Consider the following 20579-nt stretch of genomic DNA (forward strand, 5'->3'; position numbering starts at 1 on the left):
CCTGTTTTCCTTTAGCAAGGAGATTTACGTGACGAGTGTCATCCTGCTTTGGAAATCCTTGTTTCTTTTAATCATTCGCTCGAGATAGTGTGAGACTGTTTCTTACTCTCCCACACATCAGTCATAAGCCCCCCTATCAGGAGAAGGGAAACAAACTTCCTCCCACTAGCTGTTTCTTTAAGCCCCATGGTCAGCGCCTATGTGTCTGTATTTTATTCTTTAACTATATGGTTGGGTTAACTCATTCCTCCCCTTATCTCAAGAGGAACAGCTGCAGACACCAAGGTCAGTGAAGAAGGAGGGGGAGGAGTAATGCTGCTCCTGGCCAAGATTCCCCTGCAGCCTGTGGTGACGACCATGGTGGAGCAGGCTGTCCCCCTGCAGCCCATGGAGGTCCACAGAGGAGCAGAGATCCACCTGCATCCTGTGGAGGACCCCACGCCGGAGCAGGTGGAGGCCTGAAGGAGGCTGTGGCCCGTGGAGGGCCCGCTGGGGCAGCTGTTCTGGAGGGACTGCACCCCATGGAAGAAATTACCCACGCCGGAGCAGTTTCACGAAGGACTGTGGCGTGTGGGTGGGACCCCACGCTGGAGCAGAGGAGGAATGTGAGGAACTCTTACCCCGAGGAGGAAGCAGTGTCGTAAAACAACGCGTGATGAACTGACCATAACCCCCATTCCCTCTTCCCCCTGTGCTGCTCGGGAGGGGAAGGTAGTAGAGATAATGTTGAGCTCGGGAAGAGGGAGGGGTGGGGGGGAGGTTATCTTGTTCCCTGTCTCATTCTCCTGCTAGTTTTAGTAATAAATGAATAGTTTTCCTCAAGTCGAGTCTGTTTTGTCTGTAACGGTAACTTTAAGGATTTCTCCCTGTCCTTGTCTCAAACCTCGAGTCATTTTTCTTATATCATCTCCCCCTGTTCTCTCGGAGGGTGGGGGGAGTGAGAGAGAGACTGCATAGTCTGGTCCCGATCGGGGCTGAACTACCACAAGATGCAATAGAGTTTAGCTGCTAGAGCTGCAAACCAGGAGGCAAAGGAAAGAAACCTGTTGTCCACCTTGTTGGTGAATAGATGAATGTCATCTACTTTGAGAAATATTTATCATAATCAGGTGACTTCTAAAATGAAGTTTGAGATGTATGCCAAAAAAAGGTGTGAAAGTGATAGGATATCTAAAAAAAAATCAACATGGAGTGGAGAGGTTAACTTATATGAAAATATATAAAAATGCAATTATAAAATGTATTAGGGACAAAAAACTCTGTCTTTGCTGGTCATTACTAAATGTGCATACAGTGATGCCTGAAAGTGTTTTCTATGATACATTAAAAATATTTTAAGTACAAAAATAGCTATTAAAACATGTAGTTCCGTCCTGTGATGATGTGAAGCAGAAGAGGTGTCCTCCGAGATAAAGCAGTGAATAGAATAAAGTGATGGCCATCTGCTTTAGGGGAAAATACGAGTCACTGTTAAATAATCAGACATGTATATCTGATGTCCGGAGATCTAAAAGGAACTAGCTGATTGTTCTCCAAACCAGATTTTAATAAGTTTTCTGAAAGTTGAGGAAATTTCCTGAAGATTGGATGACCGCCAGTGAAATCCTAGCATTTGAACGGAGCAGAAGACATGACTCAGTAAACTGGTTAGTCAGATATCAGTCTGGCCAGACTATTGGAACAGTTAATTCAGGACTCTGTCAACAAAGAATTGGAGGCTAAAAATATAATTAATGCTAGTCAACATGTTTGCATGGAAAGTAGGTCTTGTCAAACAAATGTGTTCTATTTTTTTTGACAACATTACAGGTCTGTTTGATGAAGACAATGCTGTTGACATAATATACTTGGATTTCTCCAATGAATTTGATTTAGTACCACATGACATTTAGATTTAAAAAAACCCTACATTATATGGAATTAACAGGGCACACATTAGATGGATTAAAACTCCCTGTCTGACAGATCTTGAAAAAGAGTTTTTAATTGGAAGAAATCCATGAGTTGAGTTGCTGCTAATGCAGTCTCCACAAGATTAGGGTCTTAATCCAGCTCTCTTCAGCATTTGTATCAATGAGATAAATTTTTGCCAGTAAAATTTGAATGGTGTTTAGATGACCAGTAATGAGTGTAGTAACAAGTGTTCGGAATTCCGTGACCAAAGGTTCAAAATCTAACAGAATAAGTTCATAAACCAAACAAAGTGTGCAACACCCATCAACAGAAGCTATGGGTCAAATTTATAAAATAGAAGAAACTGTGATGAAAATAAAAACAACTGAAAATTAATCTCAAAAGTAGGAAATACAAGGCCAAGACTATCACAGTATTGGATCTTGGTGTAATATTCAAACAAATATGGTCTCAGAAAAGACCAAAAGGGAAATATTCTTAGAAAAATGGAGAATGAAGAAGACCGGTTGATTATTTCTCCAAACAATTGGACAATGTTAGCTAAGGATGGCCAGGCTGTTTACGAGCTGTAGCAGCAACTGTCCTCCTGATTCAAGAAGCTCGTAAGCTGACAACGGGACAGCAAATAACAGTTTATGTACCGCATATGGTACTTTCTGTTCTGGAACAGAAAGGAGGACACTGGTTACCCCCAAGCAGGATGCTCAAACATCAAATTGTCCTGTTGGAACAAGATGATATTGAATTAAAAACAACTACGACAATAAATCCTGCCGCCCTTTTAAATTCAATAACAGAAAAGTGAACCTATACCTGACGCAGAATTTGAGATATTCACCGACGGAAGCAGCTGTGTGAGAAATGGAAAAAGATTGGCTGGATATGCAATAATGCAATAACAATGACAAACTCAGTTATTGATGCAAGGCCGCTTCCAGTGAATACCTCGGCACAAAAAGCTGAACTGATAGCCCTCATAGAAGCCCTAAAATGGACAGAAGATAAAAGAGTGAATATATGGACTGATTCAAAGCATGCTTTTGGAGTAGTGCATGCTCATGAAGCCATATGGAAAGAGAGAGGAATGCTAACAACACAAGGAGCATCCATTAAACACCGAGAAGAAATTCTGCAATTACTCCAAGTGGTGCAGAAACCCAAAGAAGCTGCGATAATGCATTGCTGAGCCCACCAATTTGGGAATTCCCCAGTGAACATTGGAAATAGATTAGCCGATCAAATGGCTAAGGAGGTAGCAGAAAAAGGCATCACAACAATAATACCAGTTAAAGAAATGAGATTCTAACAACAAATCCCAAATTACAGTAAGGTTGATCTGGAATTAGCTAAATCACTTAATTCAAATAAAAATGAAAAATGATGGATGATTACTCCTAAAAATCAAGTTGTAGTCTTACTGCAGTTGATGCTCAGAATAACTGAAGAAAAACATAGAGAAATTCATTGGGAAATAGAGACAATGATCAGCAATTTAAGGAGACAGTTGATTAGTGTTAGGATGACAAAGTTAATAAAATCAGTAATATAAAAGTGTGAGATTTGTTTAAAGAATAACCCTAGAAATATTAAACAACCACCATATATAAAGGAAACTTGCCTGGAGATTACTGGCATATTGATTTTTCAGAATTGCCACAGCAAAATGGATATAGATATCTATTGGTATTAGTAGATATGGCCAAAGGTTTTTCCCTGTCCCACCAATAAGGCAAGAGAGGTAACTAAAAATCTGTTGAAAGAAATAATGCCATGGTTTGGAGTCCCCAAAGGAATGTCATTAAATAAAGGTCTTCATTTTGTAGCTGAGATTATTCAAATACTGAGCAAAATTCTGAGAATTAAATGGGATTTACACACTCCTTGAAGGCCACAATCTAATAGACAAATAAAAAAAAAATGCATCAGACACTTAAGAGATAGATAAGTAAAATTTGTCAGGAAACATATTTAAAATGGCCTCATGCTCTTCCTTTAGCACTTTTGAGAATCAAGATTCAACCCAGATCTAACACTAAAATTAGTCATTGTGGGGTAACGTTAGCAGGGCTGCATGTATGCAGGAGGGGCGGTCCATGGCGATTCACGCACTGGGCACGGATAAGTCCATGAGTGCAGGGGGCAGGTGCGTCCACGTATGTGGTAGGCACGGATAAGTCCATGAGTGTAGGGGTAGGTGCGTGGCAGGCATAGATGGGTCCATGGGCACAGGGGGCAGGTGCGTTCGTGCGCGTAGCGGGTGTATGGGTATTTAACCCTGTATTGCGCAGCATTAAATCGAAGGCTTAGCTTGACGGTATCCGTGTGATGCCCTGCTTTCGCCGGGGCGGGGCTCCGGTGCGTCCTGGGTTGGTTTGCTGGCAAGAGAGCCAGCAGTCACTATGAGTTAATGTATGGAAAACCTTATCAGACTCCAACCCTTGTTCAGAATTTGACTGTTCCTGGGGATAGTGAAATTAAATTGCATTTGATATCCCTCAGAAGAACTCTGAATCCTTTTTAAAAGGATATGGAACTTTCACAGAGCCTCTTTAGATTCCCCAGTTCACCATTTTCAACCAGGAGATTATGTGTACCTGAAAACTTGGAAATCAGAACCTCCACAAAAATGGAAAGAACCATATCGGGTGCTTCTAACAACATATGCAGCCCTTAAATTTGAAGATATTGATTCTTGGATTCATTATATGAGAGTCAAGGAAGCACTGTTTCCAGAACAGAAACAATGGATTTCTAAAGAAACAAGACCTTTAAAGTTAACACTCTCTCATTTTTAATGAATTATACAAAATCATATCAGAACATGGAATCTATCAAAAGAATTTTAGTAATAGTGTTAATAATATTTTTTGGTTTACTGATTATAGAGATTAGTTATAAGTAGATGAGACTTCCAAAAAAAAAAAAAAAAAAGGAGCATAAATAAGTTTCAAAGGGGGGAAATGTTATATGACATAAAATGATTAAGCAATATAATTTTAGAACAATATGATTTTTGAAAATTGTAGAAATATTAGGCAATTTTTGCTATCCATGTAAATGCAGTCACATAGGCTAGACTTCGTATGTAATCTATTAATCCTTAGACAGAACTGGTAGTTTTAGGATTGTCAGGAAAATTTATTATTCTGTTTGTTAGAAGTTAGCCTAGCATAGCTGGGGTAATTAAGAGGGATGGTAGAACAAAGGTAGGCCTCAAGGATGGAGTGTAAAACAGGCCCTGAGCCAGTACTTTGGAGGTAGAGAAGATCAAGGAACACCGTGACCTGTTCTCAAGACCATAGATGGAGATTTTAAGGAAGGTTCAACCAGTGGATTCAAGGAGGGGGCGCTCTGACAACCCCCAGGACCACCAGACGACCCTCGACTCAGAAGACTGAGCATGCACAAGTGAGTGGGGAATATGATGATGATTTCTAGGAAAACTAATGATTATGTACCAATATTCCAGGAATTACTGATGATTATGTATGAAATTACTGAATATATTCCATTTGGATTTTCAGACCGGAGTGTATGCTAGGTGGAAGGATCCCCTGTGCATCCAGCGCTGCAATAAAGAATGCCTGCTTCTTAATGCTACATTGATGTTAAGGAGTTTGATTCCCAATTTCAGTGACATAATTGATTATCTAGTGAGGACTTGGTATCTAGTCTTTGTGTGCAGAACTGCATTAAACCTACATAGTCCATAGTCTCTGTGTTGAGAGGTAGATAGAAAACATGTGAGATTCATCATCCTTCTACTTCTGTATGTATTTATACTCTGTTCTGTACATGGCTCCGGCCAGAGGAAAGACAGCATTCTGCTTTCACCAGGAATGCTGTGAAGTCTGTGAAGACTTATCTATCTAATCTTCCATTATATCACCAGGGTCTTAATTAAATTGCCCATTCATAGGCATTTGAGATGTCCTTCCCATCGGGCCTCCAGCTACCACTTTAGAAGGGTGTACTTTTCTTATTGGTCCCACATTATATCTGCCAGCTCTGTAAGGATCTCTTCACTGTCCTGGAACACTTCAAATGGCATTAGACACTAGAGGAGGCTGGAGGTCTGGCTGATGCAGTCAGTAGAGCCTACATAGTTGGGAGGCTGAGGGGAGACCTTATTGCTCTCTACAACTGCCTGAAAGGAGGCTGTAGGGAGGTGGGTGTTGGTCTCTTTTCCCAAGTAACAAGTGATGGGATGAGAGGAAACAGCCTCAAGTTGTGCCAGGTGAGGTTTAGATTGGATATTAGTGTCGTAGTTTGCCAGCTCTCTTGCCAGCAAACCAACCCAGGACGCACCGGAGCCCCACCCCGGGGAAAGCGGGGCATCACACAGCTACGGTCAAGCTAAGCCTTCAATTTAATGCTGCGCAACACAGGGTTAAATACCCGTACACCCGCTACGCACGCGAACGCACCCACCTCCTGCGCCCATGGACTTACCCATGCCCGCCACGCACCTGCCCCTGCACCCATGGACTTATCCGTGCCCACCATGTACGTGGACGCACCTGCCCCCTGCACTCATGGACGTATCCGTGCCTACCACGTACGTGGACGCACCTGCCCCTGCACCCATGGACTTATCCGTGCCCACCACGTACGTGGACGCACCTGCCCCCTGCACTCATGGACTTATCCGTGCCCACCACGTACGTGGACGCACCTACCCCCTGCACTTGTGGACTCATCCGCGTCCAGGGCGTGAATCGCCACGGACCGCCCCTCCTGCATACATGCAGCCCTGCTAACGTTACCCCACAATTCCCCCCCTCTATGCTAAATCATCCTGGTCTAATGGCTGCTACTCTGGGGCAGATGCCGCCATAACATAGTTGATCATGGATAGTCACCTAGTGACCCCTCAATCATAGCATGCAAGAACCGTAACAATAACAGAAACAAACAAAGCATTATCAAAGCAACTGCTAGGATCGTCAGACCTATGGACACAATATTTCTTAGCCATCTAGGTAAACCAAACAGGTCTGGAAACTACCCCCAGTCCTTTTAGGGCTTTGACGTTGAATACTGACTGGGCAGCATACACACGCATCTTCTCTAAGGCCGAGGTGGCGTTCTTGCTGAAGTCCAAACAGCAATAGTCCTGAGTGGAGTTGGTGTAGTTCGTGAACCACTCCCAGGAATTAGTCATTATCACTGGCATTGGAAGACTCACAGTCAGGATCAATCCCACTAGGGTGAGGTGGAGAGCGCGGAGCCGCTCGGTCACCCTGCTGATCCTCCAGCCACGGCTGTACCAACCGGGCCGGGATCCATCGGGTCCCCGCACCTGTGGAGATACAAGCATACCCTCGTCCCCATGTTAGCAAATCAGCGGGACCTTCCCAACGTGGGTTTTCTGGCAGGCGGTACCGGACCTTTGGGAGTGCCTTGCCCCCAAACAGCGGCTGACACGAAGAAAAATGGTTCTGGATAGGGGAAACGGATTGGGGGTCAGCGGAGGACATATGATTCAGTACCACAAGTGCTTTATCAACTAAGACCTTTGGCGAACCCCTCTTCCCCCCCCCCTCTTAGGCGCGTTAGCTGTGCTTTCAGGGTTTTGTGTGCGCGTTCTACAATCGCTTGCCCAGTGCTGTTCAGAGGAATGCCAAACATATGGCGGACTCCCCACATCTGCAGGAAGTGGCGAAATACCCGTGATCGGTAATTCGGCCCATTGTCAGTCTTTATCTCCTGAGGTACCCCTAGGCAGGCAAAAGCCTGGTTCTGGTGTAGGATAGATTTCTGTATTGTGGACATCGTGAATGGACAAGTGAAGAGAGCTCGGGAGCAAGTGTCGACCACAACATGAATGTATTTGAGACGGCCAAATGGCGCGTACTCTGTGATATCCACTTGCCATACCTGGTTCGAAGCATACCCCCAGGGTTAATGCCTGGGTAGTATAAGGCCTGGTTCGGCTTTGCTGCTTGACATGCTGGACAGGCTGCCACTACAGCCCGAGCCTGTGAGATGGGCAGTCGGAACTGACATCGTGTGGCGTGCGCGCCCTGATGTAGTATTCTCTGTATCATTTTGTAGGCAGGTGACCAAGCACGGAATGTTAATGATTATACCTAGTATGATGCCTAGTATCACAATTCTGATTTTAGCCAAGGATAGCAACCACCCAGTTATGCCACACACAAGCTTAGCCAATAAAGTTACTGATCACACGTTATACATATTAATGACTGCTAAGCAAAACTAAGCATTCTTCTCCTATTACAAACATAACAACTCCAGTAACTTTCTTATCTACAAGGCCAGTGACTAGTTTTTTGCAGGCCTCTGTTGAAACAAGCCATACATTCTGCTAACAATGTCTTGTATCTTAAAGCTTCCCTTCTCATCCCATGGCTTTCTTCCAGCGAGCATGACTGTATCCCTCTCCCAAGGTCAGTTTGCTTTCACTGACACCGTACTGGCTCGAGAAATACCCACATCTCCCTCTTCTTTGTTTATGAGAAGAGGCTTGTTTCAACGCTTTATCTATTAAAGTCTGCACATATTTCAACACACACACGGAATACAGATCAAAATAAATATATAAAAAGCATGAATAAGCATCCTACAGCTATTTGTAATAAGCTTATATCAATCCACCAAAATGATCTCTGAATATATCAAAATCATCACTTTGTTGCTGTTTTTTGTACTCCTTTTTGCAAGTTTTGAATACTTTTGTGAATAGATTCCGAATGATCAGACAAGATTCATGCAGCAAAGCCCATCAAAATCCTGACAGCCGGGTCAGAGCAGAGAAGGGAGGCAGGCACAGCACCTTCAGGGCGTCCCCTGTTGTTAATAAAGTGTGCTCCAGGTCTCTCCTCTCTCCCCTGCTCCGAGCCACCTTTGATTTTACCCTCAGCAGATTCAGTGAAAGAGTACTGACCAGACGGTGCTGCGCACGTGGCCAGCACATGCAACAAGGCCTGACCAGACGGTGCTGCGCACGTGGCCAGCACACACAACAAGGCCTGACCAGACAGTGCTGCGCACGTGGCCAGCACACACAACAAGGCCTGTCAAATATGTGCTCTGCAGGCTAACAGCGGTTCTGTTTTGTAAAGCAGCGTAGCATACAGAATCTACATCAGTTAGCAGCGTTGATAGTACCGATGCAGTTGTATGCGTTTGCTGAGCAAGCCAACAGCCCAATTTATTTAACGTAGCTAACGCCTGGGCACTTGCCACACCAGGTGCAAAGACTGAAGCAGCAATAATTTCACTTGGTTTCCAAAACCCTGTATTATCTTGGCAATCAGATTCAAAGCTATGCGTACTTCGTTTAGGCCTTTTATGCTGTCTGGGTTTTGATATGTGCTCGCGTGATTACACCATGCTGTGCCGTTGCAACGTATAGGTCTGAAAGCATTCACAATCATTACCCCTCTAGTAACATTAGCTCCTGAAGAGTTAAAGAAAATAGGCAGAAGTCCATCTTTACTGATCCCAAAAGTTCCATCTCTTGTAATTTAGCACTCACGGCTGCTGTTGTTTTACACAGAGTTGCCCTCCTACCGCTATCTGATCTGGCAGATTGCCCAACCATGTTCTGAAAGGTTATTTGCAGATGATACAGACAGACAAATGGCGCCCCACCCTGTGGCACCAGCCATAGTTACCCGCACGTTTGTTCCCTCCCTGACTGATGCCCATGGAGCTGCCACACAGCTTGTTAAGAATCCGACAAATGCAAGGCGGCTTGGAGCGCTGGCCGTACCCATCGTGCAGGGATCCACTTGTTCACTGCTCCTGTAGAGACACAAGCGTATCCTTTCCCCCACGTCATAAGAGGGAATGGTCCTTCCCAATTACCTGTTTCCAGATTCTTATTTTCACTTTTTTTTTTGAAACTGGTCATACAACAAAGGATTATTAATTTCCTTTAACATTGCCTGTTCAGCGCATTGTATTACATTGACCACATAGGCAGACTCGGAGACAATATTGAGGGATTCATCTTTACACTTATACAAGGCTCGTACCACCACTGTAAGTTCTACAATTTGGGTTGAACCTTCTGCCAATTGTACGTCATGATGCCACTTAGCATTTTTCTTCCACACAATTACAGATTTGTGCGTTTTTCCTGATCCATCCGTAAATATTGTCAAGGCATTTTTCATGGGAGTGCAACTTAAATGAGTTGCTGGATACAACATTAATTGTCTTAAAAATTGCAGCATTGGTTGCTTAGGCAAATGAATGGAAATCTATAGCAAAACTGTTTGTAATGCCTTCTGGAGTGAGTCTCCTAGGAGAGGTTAAATCTGAGTCTCCCTTACGTATTTGGAATAGTGGAGAAAGCAATTCTGTAGAGGCCTAATACCAGGCATACCCAGTTGATAGCTCCCAGCAATTTCTGCAAATCATTTAAGGTAAACACTGTTTGACGAATTTTTAACTTTTGCGGCTTAATTATTTTTTTCCATAATTTGTCAGCCGAGATACTGCTAGGGACATACCTTTTGAATTTTTTCTTGAGCAATAACCAATTTAAATCCGGATAATGCGCTGGTGATATCATTAAGAACTCTGGCCACCAGAGACTCATCGGGTGCTGCAATTAAGATATCATTCATATAATGATAAATGAGGCTGTTCCTATGCAAGCGCCTTACCAGTGCTATGGCCTGTGCGACGTACCATTGGCAGATGGTTGGACTATTTTTCATACCCTGCGGAAGTACCGTCCAGGGATATCGCTGATGGGGTTCTCCCGCATTGATTGAAGGCACAGAAAATGTGAATCGAGGAGCATCCGATTTTCCTGTATTACAAACACAGGTGTATTCTAGGAACTGTCTGTTGGCTTTGTACGTCCAAGTTGCAATCGCTCGTCAGCTCACTCATTCAAATGGTGCAGCTTTTCTCTTGCTAAAGGCCACTGCTCAGCTCAGACGGGAGTATCCGTAACCATGGCAGTTTTTGGGTAAGCTGCCCCCGCCCCGCCGGATGGGGGGGGCGTGGGGGGCGCGCCTGGCGGCGGCCGCGGCGAGAGATCCTTAAAGCCACCGTCACAGGCAAAACAGACTCGACCTCGGGAAAACTATCTATTACCAAAACCAAAGCAGGACAATGAGAAAGGGAACAAGACAACCTCTCCCCACCCCCCCTCTATGCTGAATCATTCTAGCCTAAAGTTGAAATTTCCAAAACAAAATATAAAATTTCCTTAAACCACTCATCTATAGTTCTATTAAGTACATAGCCAAAAGTCTTATGCTGTATTCCCGAGTAAACTGATGGGTGTGTTTCCCGAGCAATTAAATTGAAAGCATCATCGAAAAAATAAATGTTTTTCAAATCAAAAGGCACAGTCAATAACAAATAATTAGCAATTATCTGCTTCATTTCATCTATCTGGAGCTGCTTTGCTGCAGGCACTTGTTCTGCCAGCTCCACCTTTGCATTCAGCTGTTCCACCACAACTTTATCCGCTCTGTGCAGCAATTTGAGTTTCATTTCATCAATGGTTTTCATCGCCTTGGTGAGTTCAGGAAGGAGTTTGCTATTTGTATCCTGCAAGCTCCTGTATCTCGCCTTTTCTTCATGTGCCTTGGCTTGTTCCAGCTTGACCTCTGCCTGCACGCTCTCCACCTGAAGTTCCAGCTTCTTGATGGTGTATATTAGCTGCTGCTTCTCCTCCAGTTCTGATGCAGCAGCTGAGCTTTTTCTCTCCAGTACTTGGCACTTTTCTTGAAGCTGCTTCTGAATCAATTCTGCCTCTTTTACCTTCTCATGGGCTTCCTGAAGCTCTTGAAACAGAGCACAAACTTGCAAACTCAGAGTTTCTACTTCACTGCCAACAGCCTCTGAACTCTCCTCTGCTTGCTGTTCAGTTTGTGTCCCACTCTTCAGGCAGTTGCTGGTTTTCTTCTCCAGTTTTGACAGTCTCTCTTTGTGATTCTGCAGCTCCTTCTCAAGTTCTTCCCTCTTCCGAGTTTCATTTCTAAGGCAGTAGAGCAGTTGGCTTACAATTAGCTCCTCAGACTGCAGATTCTTTGATTCGCCGGCAGTTTTGCTCCTGCCGTAGATATCAACGCTACTGGTCATTTCACCACTATTCTCTTGATGTTCCTTTGCAGTTCTATTTATTTCTCCTTCGTTCATCCCAATCTCCACAAAGGAATCCTCTGCTGAGATGTTCAGCTTGACCTGAAATGATGCCTAGCATATTGGCCTTCTCAGCCTGGAGCCATTGCACCTGGGATATCAGCTGCCTCATTTCCTTCTCAGGAGCCATGCAGCCCTCCATTTCAGCTCCTTCTCTTTCCTTTAAGTTCTGAAGTTGTTGTTGTAGCTTTTCGTTTTCCATGCACTTGTCTAGCAAGCGCTGCTGAACTTCCTGAAACTGTAACTCATGAAATTCTCGTTCTTCTTTCTGCTTCTCTCGACAGATGGAAAGTTCCTCGTACCGGTCCTTCATAGCTTGGTTATGCAACTTCATGGCTTCTTTTAACTCATTGCTCTCAGTGATGAGCTCTTTCATCTGCTGTACCATTTCTTCTGGGGTGTAGGTGCTAAGGGCGGAGGCAGCCATGCTGTCCGTTCCGTTTTCTGTTTTTCTCTTGGGATGCTCTCTGTTTTCAGCAGGATGGCTTTTCAGCTTGCTGGACATCTCGGAAGCATATACCCGGATCCGCCGAGTCACCAGGCGAGCCCGCCCACGGCGACCGTGACAGAAACCGGCCTCCGCCCGCCGTTTCTCCCGGCACCGGGCTCGCCTGAGGGACAGCCACCGCCGAGCCTCTCCCCGCTCGCCCCCCTCACAGCTCGCCCGCGGCGGCGGCGGCCCCGGCTCAGCTGACTGCCCTCTGGCCAAGCGTGGCTGCAGACGCTGTTTGGCAAGATGTCCGCCCCGCCCATATCAAAAACATCTCCTGTTCTGGCCACCTGTAAGTTCTATCCCCTGATCGGTCCCCGAAGGACACTGCCACTTGAAATGTCCTACACCCCCACAACCAAAGCAGGTGGGGCCCGCGGGGGGTGATCGCATAGCGGAAACTGCTGCAATGAGCGGTTTTGCTTGCTGCAGCGCTTCTGCCTCCATAACCCGCTTCATCATCTGCGCCATACCTGCATCCCCAGGCAATCGCGCCAAAACTTGTTGAGTTACCTCATTTGCATTCTGTTTAGCTAACTCTTTCGCGACTATAGGTTTCACATCCTCTGGTAAATCGGAATTCTCAATCGCCTTCTGTAGCCTTTCCAAGAAAGAGGTATACGACTCCCCTACGCCCTGCCTCACCTGAGTGTACGGCTGCCTTCTGCCCTCATATTTACCCATTTTTGCGAACGCCACCCGTGCGGCGGCATGGATATCCCTGCCCCGCATATTAGCCTGTGCGGCCGGATCAGCGAAGTCACCTGACCCTAGAATCCTTTCCGCACTAATCCCGTGCAAGGGGTGATTCGGATCTAAAGCTTCTAAAACCACCTTGTCCGCTTCCTCCTTTAACGCAGCCTCCCACAGCACCATTTGGGGGGCTGTAAAAACCGCTCTAGCCAGCTGCCTACAATCGAAAGGAAGCGGGTTTGCTGCCCAGATCACATCCAAGATCGCTCGAGCCGCCGTCCCATTAACACCTTCCTCCTTCACCGCCTTCTGCCATTCCCTGAATAACTTGTAATCCAACGGGCTCCACTGCTGCCCCTGTGTCACTGGACACACCATTATACCCCCGTCTCCGTCTGATGGCCCTAGAGATACCCCTTCCGATATGCAATTCTTAGCAATCAACGTCCAATCCGTTAATCCACTACCCGTTTTCTGTTCAGCCGCTGCCTCCGCTTCCCGCGCCGACCCCTCTACTTTACTCAGTGTTTTTTCTACGTCCGCCGCCAACCGCTCGAACCTGCGGATTAAAGCGTCCACTGCTCCCGCTTCGCTGCCCCCTCCCCTGTCCGCAACCCAGGAATCCTCAGGGAGAGGTGGCAAGCCGGTCTCGCCCCTCCGCGAATCCACAAGCGGTGGAGCCGACAGGGTAGAAGGAGAGACAGAGGGCACCCCCGCGTCCTCGCATCCGGGGGGTCGCCCCCTCTGCCCAGGCCCCCCCGGCAAGCAAGGCGCAACACACGGGGGAGCACACCCAAACTCCATCGCCCCTTTATCACTGTCAGAGGCTCTCGGCCGAACCGGGCAGACCACCGGAGCGCCACCCCCCGTCCCCTCCGCGCCGTCTCGACCCCGTTCGTCCCCCTCCCCTTCCGAGGGCCACCCTTCTTTGATTGTAGTTAAAGCCGCAACCCACACTTGGCGCGCCTCTCGAGCCTTAGCCAGCAGTCTTTTCACCGAACCTAACGTCTCCAGCCGCGTCGCCACACCCTTCGTTCCGACCCCCTCTTCTTCCAGTAACTCTTTCCCCGCCGCCTGTAACCGCGCCACGTCCATCACCTCTCCCGGCTTGCTAATCAAGCCCTTCGTCAACGGTGCCGTATGCACCGGACAATTTACCTCTTTTCCCGACGCCTTTACTGTATCCTGGATGGATGCCATCCTAACGGCAGGCAGGCACGACCGCCCCGCGGCCACGACTCAAACCTGTCCGGACCACGACCGCCCCGCGGCCACGCGGTACCTTCTGACACGTCGGGGGTCACCGGTTGTCGCAGCACGACAACTTACAGACCCTCCGTCTATCGGGATCACATCCCGGGGAATCACGTCGGGGTCACCACTTGCCGGCTCTCTTGCCAGCAAACCAACCCAGGACGCACCGCAGCCCCGCCCCGGGGAAAGCAAGGCATCGCACGGATACCGTCAAGCCAAGCCTTCAATTTAATGCTGCGCAACACAGGGTTAAACACCCGCTACGCACGCGACCGCACCCGCCTCCTGCGCCCATGGACTTACCCGTGCCCACCACGTACGCGGACGCACCTGCCCCCTGCGCTCATGGACTTATCCGTGCCCACCATGCACCTTCCCCTACACTCCTGGACTTATCCGTGCCCACCACGTACGCCGACGCACCTGCCCCATGCGCTCATGGACTTATCCGTGCCCACCATGCACCTACCCCTACACTCATGGACTTATCCGTGCCCACCACGTACACAGACGCACCTGCCCCCTGCGCTCATGGACTTATCCGCGCCTAGCGCGCGAATCACCGCGGACTGCCCCTCCTGCATACATGCAACCCTGCTAACTTTACCCCACAAGATACTTGTGACTTGTGGTCCTTTATCATGATTATTAACTTCTCTAAAGTCCTGTAATGAACAATCTGTCATTTACAAGCTAGTAGTACATAATCGCTTAATGCTCTGAATACTTCTGTATTGCTAAAAAGCTAAGTAGCAATCCCTTAAGTAGCTTGTCCCACCATAACACATCTTTACCGGTCTTGGAGGGAGGGTTAACAGGAATCTCTTGAACTTTCTGTATGTCTTTTGGATTCTGTTTCTTGTAATAAAGTGTCCTCATGCACTGAAATTCTTGGCATAATAGCTTGTGTCCAGCTCACTTGTGTATTTATGTGTTACAGATGTCTGCCATGCCGATCTGCTGTCATACTTTGGCACATCATTGTAATTTATTGTCTGGCAAAATCATTTCTGCTTATGTGTCTGAACTTGTGTTTTCAACTGTATGTTTGAGGATTATTTTTCAGGGTTTTTGCCAGATGGCTTTACATTTTATGTTTTACTTTTCTAGTGACATTCAATTGTGGAAATATTTAGTACTAAAACCAAATTAGCTTTAAATGCTTCCTGTTACACCTCCTTACACTGAGTATCTGTAAGTATTCCTGAAAACACTCCTGGTGTAAGAAACATCCTACCAGGCCTGTTTTTTTTTTTTAATTCTGTGCCCATTTTCAGAAGTCTAGCTGATCTGTTCATATCAGTGCCTACAAAGTGGTTTTCACTGGTTTAAATTTGCTACTCTCGGCCAGGATTCAAAGACATTTCATTACTGGAAGTAATTGCCAGTGAACACTTTGGGCACTTTATGTATCAGAGGGAACTATTCAGATGCAAATCATATGAACAAAATCTTTAATGGTCACACTTCTTATTAAGGGCACATTCATAAATAATTTACCAAGGGCTACAAAATTACTAAAAGTAAATAATCTAATTGTTACCAACTCAAACACATAAATGGATGGTATAGTGTAGAATGATTGACAATATCTTTTATTGGTATGTTTATACCCACCTTTATCAAATGTCATTTCTGTCAGTAGCAAGCTTAAAATATCTGCTGATCATTTCTGAATCTTTTAGTGGTGTTTTATATGAACACCTTTCAAAAAATATTGATCTATTCAATAATGTTCACTTTCTACAGTCCAATAAATACTTCTAAAATTTTCTACACTTCCTTCCTCTGGGATATTTATAGAGAAACTTATTCCAGTCTATCAAACTCCATGAAAGACTTTTCCTTAAAACAGATATAAAAATGTGGTTTTGTCAAATAAACTCACACTCACAGTAAATAAGAATTTTGGTTATCAATTTTAACTTCAGGCTCATTCTTTTATGTACATTCAAAGTGATTAAACTGTATCAATAATCCCAGCTGCAAAAGGTGTATCTATTGTCTTCTGGTTTTGTGTCTGGAAAATAAACAATCAGCTGCTTTGGGTAATGGGAAAATTCTTGCTATCAGTTGGATTTTTAAGAAGTTTTTATGCTATGTGTATATTTATATTTAAATCATGTGCAAATCTAGGGAATGCATAGGGATGAGTTTAAGCACATATGACATAGATATTTACTTATTGATAAATTCCACTAACTATTTCTGTGTGTAGCTATGGCTAAATAGCCCAAAGCAAAATACATTCCAGAATAACTCAGTAAAGTTATAAAGAAAGCTTTAACAATCATGGTTCTTAAATTAAAGTACTAGGATATGATGCACAGTCAATGGTAACGAAGGTGAGCAAATATATCACTTCACAAAGTGCAATGTAAACAAAATGATTAGCAACCTCTCAGCCTCAAAAAAAAAAAATAATAACAACCTTGATTCATAAAACAAACTGGCCTCTTTTGGCTCCAAAATAAATACCAGCTTGTCAGATTGTTTGACTATATGAAGCACCTGGCATGCTCTTGATACTATCCAGGTTGTAAATCACAACAGGAAAATATTGCAGACCTGGGCTCAGTGACCCATGTGGTTCTCTTCATCTCTGTGTTCCTGTGATTAACTATTCAAACAAGATCTACAAAATCTGGTCTAACTGATCTGCTTATCTTTAGATGCTCAGGAGTACCTCTCCATCTGTTTTCTATGTATCCATCCCTGTGGCACCTGGGATAATTAAGCATTAAAAGCACAGTCAGGACTTCGGTCAGCCTGCTTGAGTTGTTGTAACCTGAGATTTAGTTCAGAGCCAAAGCTTTAGACATATTTAGAGGTGGGATTCTGCCTTTAATAAAGCTCCTAGCTTTGCCTGATTTTTAGATGCTGAACCACTTTAAGGTGTTTGAAGTTCAGTGGAGAAGATCTACATCCAGGAGGTTTCAAAGAGTCAAGCAGGTGATCGACTAGGTCTTGAGAGGGTTTCTTTGTTAGGAGCCTATGATTTAAGCACCAGTTAGGTATTCAGACATCCTGTATCTCTAAAGCAATTGAAAGACAGATGTCTAAACACACAGTGCCTAAATTAATATAAAGATAATTACTTTTGTGTTGGGGACAACAAGTACCAGAAGCCATGGGAATGAGAAACAAGGGACTTTCCGAGAGAAGGAAAACAAGATAAAGGACATCTGGTGGTGGTTGGGTGATTGGAGGGTATATAAGCACATAAGCTGTAACAATAAACGATTTTCGCTTAGCATGCAGCGGGGGTCTGTGACTATATTCCCACACTTTTGTTATTGTAGAAGACATCTCCTCTATCAAATTTCCATTGTCTTTCGTAGAGTCGAAATTTTCTCTTTGCAAAACAGGCACACAAGAAACACTTGAGCCAAGAGGCTAGAGAGTGCAGGAGGTAGGTTGCCACATGGGAAGCAGTCAGTTAAGATGACCTTCACACTTTGGTTTTTGCTTTTCTTCCTTACACTTCAGAAAATACATTTGTTGAAGAATATTTATTGTGTCTATTAAATAAATCAGGTATGTTTATAGTATTTTTCACCTGCCTTATTAAAAATGCCCTTCCTATTCTATCTCCTTGTGTTCACATTCCACTGCTCTGCCTGGTTTTCTTCATTTCTCTAAATATTTGTCATTAGATTATTTAAAAAAAAAAAAAAAGAGAGAGAAGTCCATACAGCTTTCAGGAAGAAAAGACTTAAACAGGCTGAGAATTAGTTTATACATTGATTTGTCTTTTAAGCTGTTTAGAAAGACAGAAACTTTTGTCATATATCATGCACACTCTCACACTGAAGCAGCCTTTATTTGACCTCTTAATCAATCTGAGTGCCAGTGCAGGAAAAAAAAAGAGGGAGATATAAGATAGCTTATATAAACGCCAAGTTGGCTGTGTTCCTCTGAACCATCTGTGCTTCTAGCCATGGTCAGACTAAATTTCTGCTAATGGCCCCCTTCTTCTATGATCCATTTATATGTCCCTCTTTCTCTTTTCTTTTTTTAAAGTGGAAAACAAATTGCATTATTGGACCTGCTCTGCTTCAATGCAGCTGTGAATTGCAGGCCTAGAAAGGCAGCCAAGGAGAAGTCAAACAGCAAAGCCTTTCTGCTTAGAGAAGCAAGGCCAAAATTGCTGATTTGGCTTCATTTTGATACATGATATATTTTTTTAATCTATAAATTTTAATGTGGTCCTTAGAGGACATATTTTGAGCTGACGCTTTTTCCATTTCTTTTCTTCTTCCCCCCAACCTTAGAAGCAAAGAGGTTTGTTGGACTTTTTCTGGGTTATCATTACTGGACCTTGCAACTTGTTAATCCATCTGCACATAGGATGAAACTTGAAATCAAAGCAAATTATATATGGCTGATAAGACAGTGGCCAGGATCGGTTTCCTGAAGGATTAGGTTTTGGCCATAAAACAACGCGTTCTTAGTGGTATTTGATAGTAGTGTAAGGTGTATTTTGTGAGAACCAGGAGAGGGAAAGTGGAGAGGAGCCAGCAAAACAATGCCCTGAGCCCAGCTGGGATCTCCAGGTACTCCTGTATTATAAATGACAATTAATCATTGTTCTCCAAAGCTGAATATGAATCCTTAGTGCTTCCTCCTAGAACCTGTCTTTTTGCAACAGCCCATCTTTGTGGTGCTAATTTTCCCTATGGTCAAAAGACTTAAGTAGTCAAGTATTGACTCATTGTCAACAACTTCCACATATATCTGTAAGGATATAGAATCATAGAATCATAGAATGGTTAGGGTTGGAAGGGACCTTCAAAGGTCATCTAGCCTAACCCCCCTGGCAAGGAGCAGGGACATCCCTGACTAGATCAGGTTGCTCAGAGCCTCATCCAACCTGACCTTGAATGTTTCCAGGGATGGGGCATCCACCACCTCTCTGGGCAACCTGTTCCAGTGTACCCATATGTACCCAGTCTTGCTATTCCCAGGCTGTGTGAGTGAGACCCTGCTCTGATCTAGAAATCTCATAGTTGCATTAGTGTAGCATTGGGCCAAGATCCTATATTAGGTGTACATTATCCTGGGAACAGCTCTTCATTCACAACACAATGAGATTTTGGACCCAAACCTGGCTCAGACTGGGTCTGAGGTTGCCTGCCACACTGAACCCTTCCTTGCAATTCTTCTCTTTGCTCGTGGTATAAAAGCAGCCAGGAATGGCACTCCGGCAACGAGTGACTTAGGAAAATACTAACAGCAGAGCTAACAGCAGAAGTGTCAGGATCTGTGGGAGCCTCCTCAGGGTGCACAGTGCAGGTCTTGCCCACTAACGGGCTGCTCCTCCTGCACACAACGATCTACTCCTCTTCCCACCATTCTCTATTGCTTTGTCAGGAAAAGGAAAGAACTCAGGGAAAGCAAGTGACTGTTTAAATGAAATCAGTGCACTGATGTGTGCACAGAAAAGGATACTAAGCTCCATCAAAAAGGCATTATGGAAAGATAAGCTTTCAGAGTTCCTCTCGGTTTCTTTAAACAGTAAACTAACATGTACATGTAAACCACCTCTCCTAAAATCTACCTAGGGTCCATGACTGATTTAATATGGTGATATAATCACATCATCATAATTTTCCCCCCCATTAAAGTTTAGGGCTGGGATCTTCAAGGGTACCAAGGTTTTCATTGAAAATCAATGAGAGTTGGTTTCTAAATACCTTTAACAATCTTGACCGAGAGTCTTGAATTAGAACCCCCAGGTCCATATTTCTCCACCTACACATGGATTATCATTTACAAAGTTGCCCAGCACATGATAGTCTTTCCCGACATCAGCAGAGGGTGTGATGCGCCCAGTGCTCCTGAAAAGGAAAGCTGCAGAGAATACTGAGCCCTGCCTGCTGTTTGTTAGGGCCAGATTATAAAAATCAACTCTTCCATGTGTTTGCTTATTCCTGCTGCATGGTTACTTTGAGTGCATCATCTATTCCCCTCCAACCAAATCACAAATGGAGACATTCAGCACAAGGGGCTGTCCTCAGATGAAGTTCACCTTATAGTCAATTAACCTTGCAGAAAATAATATTTTTTTCTCCATCTCCTTTTCCCATGA

This window comes from Chlamydotis macqueenii, chromosome W, assembly GCF_036417535.1.
Source record: "Chlamydotis macqueenii isolate bChlMac1 chromosome W, bChlMac1.mat, whole genome shotgun sequence".
NCBI classification, from domain to species: Eukaryota; Metazoa; Chordata; class Aves; order Otidiformes; family Otididae; genus Chlamydotis; species Chlamydotis macqueenii.